Consider the following 9,354-nt stretch of genomic DNA (forward strand, 5'->3'; position numbering starts at 1 on the left):
AGTTGTAGCCCACACCTTGAAGTGGCCATGTGGCCTGGTGTGTTAAAAAATAAAAAATTTGACAATTTTCGGAGAAATACAAAATTGTGATCAAGTATGTCACTGTTCTAACACGCAAATGGCTAATTCCCTGACAGTGAAGCAAGTTACATTTCAGGTCGAAGTGAGAAACTGTGTATAGCAACTACCATAAAGTGATACGTGAGAAAACCATGCCTTACCTATTTAGTATACACTGGTACTGAATTCTTGACCTGATCGGAAGAATTTCCTTAAAGATCTTTTAATCATATCGGCGGTGAAGTATAGTATTTTCTTTTGTGAATTGTTCTGCCCTTTGCTTCTTGCCTTAAATGTATATACCTGTACATACACTATAGGTTTTCGAGTAATTGTGTGAAAGCCCAACACAAAAGAATTTCAAGATCATGTCAAGATTCAGGGTTGGACTTATAAGAAAAATTGCCAAGGAATAAGTGTAGACAAATCAAGTTAACTAGTATAATAGTTAGTCCTTAAAAACAAAACAAGTGACTGACACGAGAAAAGTGATCAATTTTGGGATCATTTTGATTTGAATATATAATCATGTTCATTAGGAAATTAGTTTTAGAATAGGATAAGGTTATATAGTGTTCAGTTGTTAAAGTGTAAATTTGTTAACGATGTATATGTACTGTATTGTTTTAAGGATATGTTGTTATTACGAGGTGTAATTAATTTGGCAATGAATTGATTCAAAGCACATTGGCTGGTGGACATTATGCTGAAATATTGACGGAAACATTACCTTCAGAATCCAGTGTTTGTTTATATACTGGTTAAAATTGAAATAGGTGACTTTCAAGTTGAATTATTTCATGTTGGTTTGCGATGATGTGTTTGGCAATTTATGACATGTCATCAATTTGATTGCATAGTTTTCAACTGCAGTTATAAAGATGGCTATTTTCTATTAAAGAGGTTTTTCATGATCATAGTATTAAAGGGGTTCTTCAGGATCATTAGAAACCTGGGGGTGTACATAGAATGACAAACTTTCACTCAGTTAATGCATGTGCGCATCCTCCCCAAAATATCAGGGCCAATTGACTAGAGCTGCTAAGCACTAAAGTTTGCTTAGCATGAAATTTCTTCCTTGGTAAAAAAACAAGATTACCAACCAGATTTTTCGTTTGTTGCATATTGCTTGTAAGTGGTGTTCAGCTGTTGTTTGCTTATCTTGAAAATCACCTGGAAGTTTGGTTGGTTAACCTTTTTTATTTTTTTGCTAAGCAAATTTGTGTATTAATTTTGGTTTTTACCCAAACACCGATGTGTGTTAGCACTGTAAACTTTCCTGAGTCCTGTGAAAAAATATCACAGGCATGTTACACAGGCATGTTACCCGGGTACTCGGATGGGTTTTTAACCCACGACCCTTGCAATTCTAGAGCAGTGTCTTACCAACTAGACTACCGAGGTGAAATTTTTGTGCTTAGCAGCTCTATGAAAATGGGCCCAGGTGGAGAGCATGCATGTGCAGGAACTGGGTGAGATTTAATTACTTGATGTACAGCTTTGATCATGGTGGCTCAACCCTAAAGCCCCTGAAATAACAGGAAACATGTCATTCTTGAAAGAAACCACAAAATCCAGCCGTCATCTGTAAGGTTCTTAGGCAATTTGTCTTTGATTGGTTCTTTGCCATTTACTATTCATGCTTTTAAGTATTCGCTTTGACTAATTTTTAAGTTGTAAGTTTTTATATATCCGTATTAATATAAAGGGCTAACGTAACACTGTCAATGACAATTTAAGTGACTTGTATGCATATATTTGAACGGAAGAAGGTATGCCTTTAATAGTACAAAACTCACCATAATTTCTTTCCTAATTCTTTCTTGTTAAACAGTTGTACTTGAAAAACCTAGTTTTATTAAGGTTTTTATTTTTACTAGGTTTGTTTTTAAAAACTCCTTTTTATTTTTTCCCCGAAAGATTTTGAAGAATTGGCTTCTATCTATATACAGTCGGAATTTTACACTATTTAATATCTTGTTGGGTTATGTGTGTATATTATAGAGTGTTGCGAGGGTTGTGTCCTCATTTCTTTAGGATAAAATAATGTGTGTATTTAGCTCATTGTTAGTCAAACAAATGACAAGATTTATGGATATTTTTTCTCCCAGTGGAGGAGCTGAAGACTGAGTGATATATGTATAAATAGTTAGTGGTTAGTTGCTTTCCTTCATATAAGTACATGTTTTCAATGACTAATGAACAAAGTGTATACCTTGAACATAAGGGTTTGGCTACTTTTTGTAGGACACAAAACACAATGTCCACAGATTTAATTAAAACTTACATGGTTTGAAGATAATGATGGTAGAAAGCTTCCCTTCAAATTATTCTTGCCGAGGTAATGTAGTTTTTGAGAAATTATTAAAACAATGCAATGGAAATAATTTCTGGGGTGAAAAAAAACTATTTTAGCATGTACAAAGTATTAACCAGTACTGGTGTTATGTTTTCAGGGAAACTTCCTACCATCATATCATTATCTTCAAACTGTAAGTTTAGTGTAAATCTTTGGACATTTTGTTTGTGTCCTACAAAAAGTACCCATTGTTGGCAGTTTTCTTGGTAGTTTGTAGAAAAGTAGAAACTCCCTTTGTTTTTATAGTGGAATGTTTGTCACCTTTTGTATCACAAATGAGTTCAGTATATTTGAATCTGGTTTTATTTTTCTAAAAAGGCTGAATACTGAGAAACAGGGCAGAGATGAATATCATATTCCAGTAAGACAGGGTGTTTTTATATGTTATTTTGTATAAAAAGTATGACATGATGGGAATTCAGCAGACATGATGAAATTTCCTTAAAAAATTGTTAAATTGAGGTGAACCATTTCTGTCCAAAACTTAGTCAAAGGCTACCAAATGTTTAGGCAGAGTAAAAATTGAGGATAATCTGTTCCCGCTGTGATTAACATTTGTGCTCTTTAGAGCCATTCAGAACAATCAATGTTAAAAAATTCTATATTTTTTCGTAATTGTGGGTTGGATAATAAAAATCACCCAAAACCTGATCGTTGAAATTCAGTTTCAATTTATATACGGAATCATAGAACGTCACATACAAAAACTTATGGTTGAAAATGGTCGGTGGTCTGTTTCAGTATGGTTCAGATTGTAAAGTCCAAATTTTGGGTCGGTGGCTCAAAAGTATTAGAAAAATTATCAACATTTTAAAACATTGATAACTCTGATTTGCCTTTTTAGGAAATATAGTTTTAGTACAATGAAATGGTAATAATAGTGTGATTGAGGTACATAGTGACAATCCAGCTGCCATAAAAAAACACATTATACTATTTTGACTTTCATAAGAAAACATATTTAACTATTTTTTCTTATGTTCACCCTGCATCTTATAGTACATCAATGATGCAGTTTGCTAGGCTGACATACACAATAAAGGGGTTGGTTTTAGAGAGTTAAAAAACATAGTCTATATTTTGTGAAAGTATGTTTTTAATCGCCTATTGCTTGTGTTAAAATTGTTGCATTGTCATGTGTGAACACATGCAATCACCAGTGTATGCCAATTAATTGCCAATATGGAATTACACCTAAATCTTAAAAATTCGTACTGAATAATAATCAACTCTGCAAAATGTTAAGATTTCAATGTAAAGTTGTAGTTTTTTGTCGCAGTTTAGTTATTGGATAAATCTTGATATAGTGGAATTTTAAGAGAAGTTTACCGTCTGTACATTTAGTAAGAGCTTTGATATAACACTGTTGTTTATATTATTCTGTATCTTAAATTACATTTAATTTGTGTGCGTAGTGTACATTCTTACTGTATTCTTGCATCTCTCATTTTGAGGGGAAAAGGAAAATCCCCCCTGTTTTCATTTGGTTCGTCCTAGAACAGTGATGTTATCTTAACGTTTGAGATGTTCCATTTGTTTGTAAGGGGAGGTATACTCAATTGGTTGCGTTAGTTCCGAGAAACTGCCATTGTGAGGACTGGTTTAATAAAATTAAGCGTTGATTACAATTAAATGTTCATGATTATTGTTTTGTTAATCCAACCAAAAAAATGAGAAAAAATGAAGAAGGAAAAAGTTATTAATGTGAGGAGTTTGATGTTAACATGCTGTTTGAATAGTAAACAGCTTTGGGTTTCTTAATACACGATATTGGATAATAATAAGTCTTGCCATGTTAATGTGAAGGATTGCAGTGTTAATATATATATTTTGTTGCGTCTCTCACTATACTCTGATGGAAATTTTTATCGCTTTGTAAGGCAGAGAGTTCTTCTAAATTATCAGTATTTTTGCATGGAAGTTTATCATGGTGGAACAAAGATGTTGACTTGTTATAAGTAGTTCAGGTTGTTATACTGTATACTTCCCTGTTAGTGGATTGAAATTTCTCTGATTAAAGGAACACGTTGATCGGTCGAGTTGGTCTTTGAAAAGCGTTTGTAGTCCTTTGTTATAAAATGCATATGGGTAGATTGATGTTTTAAAAGTAGAATACTATGATCCACACACATTTGCCTCAAAATTGCCGGGTTTTCCTTTTACTTTGCGAACTAACACGGTTGGTAATTTATCAGAGTCAAAAATGTGACTCCATAAATGGCTGGCCATATTTGTCTACGAGGTAAAAGGAAAACCAAGCAATCTCGAGTGATACTTGTGTGGATCATTATATTCTACTACTTTTAAAATGAATTTCTTATATGCATTTTGTAACTAACGGTTACAAACGCTTTTTAAAGACCAACTTGACCAATCCTTTGGGTTTGGGTACTATATTGAATTACAAAACATATTTTGAACAGATTTACATTAAACTTGCATAGTTTGAAGAGTGGTAGAAAGCTTTCCTTATGTTACTTGCTGTGGTGCTGTATTTTTTGAGAAATGAGTAAAAACAATGTCACAAAAGTTATTTTAGCATGTGCACTGTATTAACCAGTGCTTTTAAATACCAATCCTGGTAAGTACGCTGCACATGCTAAAATAATTTTCCTCTCGCCGAGTCAAGAATTAGTTTCGTTTTCATCAGCAAGTAATATTTTAAGGGAAGCTTTCTACCACCATTATCTTCAAACCGTTTAAGTTTATTATAAATTGGTGGACATTGTGTTTTGTGTCCTTCAAAACGTACCTAAACCCATTAAATCTATCCGTAGCAACTGAATATATTTGGCCAGATTTTGTTCATTAAAATTGTTTCAGTTTTCAGGCTGGAACTCGTCATATGTTTCACATTATGTTAAACATTCCTAGGTCTTCCACATAAATTTGCAATGTTCAAGCAATACATGCAAAGTATGATACAAATTGGGGAGGGTTTTGTTTTGTTTGATACGTACCCAAGTATGCCTACACGAGTACTTGTTGGTGGTATTGCACTCAAGTCTATGAAGTACCCAAACATTGTCTTTAAAGACAACAACATTATTTGTGAAATAAATGTAACTCATTACTGTTTAGACCAGATGAACTGTGAGCCTTGTTAACCAAAAAGTACATTACATTGGAATGTATTTGTTTCCAATGTATAAGAGGTATTCAGAATATGCTTATTGTATTTGCGATTTGAATGCACTCCAATGTGTTTCACTTCAAACCACGCATGTATAGAACACACCTGTACACAACATATAGAGCTTGATTTCCCAAAGAACAAAGATTGATGTTTGCTTGATTGTTTGTTGAGATGATCTTCCTGTCAAGGGAACTTGGCAACCTCCCACAAGGGGATATAAACACCAAGCTGGCAACAGCCAATCTCAATGAGCATTGATTTCACGCCTATGATTGAGTTGCACATATCAAGAAATTGTGATTCAGTAACTAGACGACAATACTTATTCTAGTCATTTTGAACTCAGCGGTTAGCTGGGTAGGATTCAAACCCATAACCTTGTTATGGCAAGTTGTGCAGTCTAACTACTGGACTGCACTGATGTCAAGTGCGAATCAAAATTATTTGCTAAGCAAAATGGTATGTGGCTGAATATCAGAGCGTGGGTTTGATTCCCAGTTACAACACCTGTGTCCTTGAGCAAGCAGGTAACCATAATTGCTTCTCTTCACCCAGGTGTATAAGCGGAACTTGGGAGTGCTTTTATAGTGTTGTGTAGGATTAACCAATTGAAGCTACTATGTAGTTTGAGGTTGTATGCTCGCTAGAAAGTGTTTTAAAAGTAAGCCTGATGAAAAAGGATGACCATGTTGTAAAGCGCCATCATCTAGCTTGCCAGAATATGGATATTTTGAGCTATCGAAGGACCAACTTTAGCTACTACATGTAACGTTATAAAGTTAACAACAATCATATTAATAATAATGTTGAACATTTCTAGTGCACTGAGTTTGAAGTTGGACGCTGTTCCAAAGAGTCTAAGTGTTTTTCTTAAGTCAAGCCCATATCTGGTCGTCCAGTCACAAAAACAATAGGACAAATTAACAAATCCAAAAATGGTCACCAAAAAAAGTAACAACTTGAAAATGTTTAGAGATTGGTTGCAAATGTTTTAAGAATCTCTGATGTCTGAAGCGACTTGCCCTTTTGGAGAAAGGCTTTAAAGGTTAAATTGGGTTATGAGCGAATCGCCAGCTGGCGAAAGTGAAACCAACTAATTAAATTAAACATTTAAAAGATTGGTCCTTTTTCCAGCATAGCTCAAGGTTCACAATTCATTTGGGTTAATTAACACACTTGATAGTACATTATTATTAAGCCAATGTGGGTACTGCCTGTTTATATTTTGTGTAATTTGACGCTGGATGGCAATTATGCAGTTTCACAAGGGCTGCTGTAGTTTTTATTATACGAGAAACAAAACAGTCTTTTTGACTGGCCAAATTGATGATGTTGGTCGGTGATTGATAGCCCACTGGTTCGCAAGACGTAGTAATGATATAATATACGTGTATGGTGTATATAGTAAATGGTAACCAGCTATTAATCATACCATACTATGTGCTGTATAAGTTTTTAACTTGAGTCTCTGTACAAAAGCCACGTAGATCATTTTTGCGAGTAAATTGAATAAAGCTTTCTTATTCTGGAAATTGACGAGTTTATTTTATTGGTTTGTCATGGAACAAAAGTCACAGAAATCTCAATAATGAAGCCATTGACTTTCAAAGCATTTTTTTTTGGATCTGTTCTATTGTTTTAATCATACAAAATGTACAGAACATTTGGTAAAAAGGTACTTCTAGAAACTATAAGGCTCCTCCATGTGAGCCTCAAGTTTCTAGAAGTAGTAAAAAGGTAACTTCTCAGTCTAGTGAATTTCTTTGCAAATTGTGGTAGATAAAGCGTTTGTGAGATATCACTGAAGGTATGGAGTGGTTATGTCCACGCAGGAAGAATAATCCGTAGTGGGAATACATAATCTGAAAACCATTTTGTGAAGATAGAAATGTTTTTGAACCCCCTCTTTCTCCTAAACCACACCACTTTGAAGGTCTACTTACATGTTCATTACAAACGGCTGCAGTGCTGATTGTGGGCATTAGTTTTGTTGGGGAGTACTGCTATCATTAAAAGTAACACGTTGCCTTGGATCGGACGAGTTGGTCTACAAAAAGCGTTTGAAACCGTTTTATGAAATGCATATGGTTAGAAAGATCATGGAGCTATAATGAAAGATGTTTTAAAAGTAGAATATAATGTTCCACACAAGTATCACTCACAATTGCACGGTTTTCCTTTTACGTCGCGAACAAACACGGTCGGCCATTTATGAGCATTTTATAAAAAACGGTTACAAACGCTTTTTATAGACCAACTCGTCCTATCCAAGGCAACGTGTTCCTATAAATGCAGACGACAAACAAATATATAACCGACAAATTGACTTTAGAGGCACTGGACACGTTTGGTACTTGTTTGGTCAGACCACTATTTAACCTGTATAAATTTGAAATTGGTTGTCAAAGTTTCGAGAGAACAATGGAACATAAACACCCTTGTCGCACAAGTTGTGTACTTTCAGATGCTTGAATTCGATACCTCAGCTAAGGTCTCGAATTTAATTCAAATACTCTGGTAAGAAATTACTTCTTTCTCAAAAACTAAGTACTTCAGAGGGAGCCGTTTCTGACAATGTTGTATACTCCCAACAGGCCTTAATTGCTCGACTCTCATATATTTCGAGTAATTACCAATAGTGTCCAGTGCCTTTAAACAAGATACAGATCAAGAGAGGGGCACCAAACATCACTTATCTTCAGATAAGCAGTTCTGAGCGCTTACATTTTATTCTCTTGGTACACGAGTGGTCTGTGGTTGTGTAAGACATAACCAAGACACAAGTGCGTTCTCTTGACGCAACGGCAAGCATTCCTTTCCAAATACGGGCATTGAAAACTAACCTAACCGATTGGTACCCAACCGTCTACTGTGGTAGCGTAACACTCGATGAGTTTACCAGTCGGTGTACAACCTCCGTCTGACACACATGTGTCGTTTATTATTTCTGGAGCCCTCGTGGCTTGGTCGTAGTTGTAGAGTGCAGACGCGATGGCAGAGTGGGTATAAAACTCTTTGATGGATAGAAGATTACTCCTGACCTAGTTTTTGGATCACTGGTCAGGGGTCGATACTTGATTCAATTTCTTAAAGGCAGTGGACACTACTGGTAATTACTCAAAATATTTTTTAGCATAAAACCTTACTTGGTGACAAGTAATGGGGAGAGGTTGACGGTATAAAACATCGCAAGAAACGGCTCCCTCTGAAGTGCCATAGTTTTCGAGAAAGAAGTAATGTATCATTTTCCACGAATTTAATTTCGAGACCTCAGATTTAGAACTTGAGGTCTTGAAATCAACCATCTAAACGAACACAACTTTGTGTGACAAGGGTGTTTTTTTCTTTCATTATTATTTCGCAAGTTCGATGACCGATTGAGCTCAAATTTTCACAGGTTTGTTATTTTATGCATATGTTGAGATACACTCACTGTGAAGGCTAGTCTTTGACAATTACCAATAGTGTCCACTGCCTTTAAATTAAAGGAACATCGGTGAAGTTTCTTTTTTTTCTATGCGACTTGTTTTATTTCTTTGGTGGTTCATGTGAAGTGGAGATTTTTGAGTGGAGCACACTATTGTCTTTGATGCGGCAAACTTGCCATTTTAAAACGTTGTCAGGCCTGACACTTCACGGAGGCAACAAGGGCAATTGACTCCACATGCCCTTTGGTTATTGCCTGGATGCCCTTGAAGAGAAGGTGCTATGAGAGATGCCCTTGTCCTTTTAAAGACGAAGCATACAAGGCTGAGTGTATGCTAGACTGAGCAACTGGGGCGCTGTACTCCTTTTTTCG

Source organism: Asterias rubens, chromosome 20 (genome assembly GCF_902459465.1).
Source record: "Asterias rubens chromosome 20, eAstRub1.3, whole genome shotgun sequence".
NCBI classification, from domain to species: domain Eukaryota; kingdom Metazoa; phylum Echinodermata; class Asteroidea; order Forcipulatida; family Asteriidae; genus Asterias; species Asterias rubens.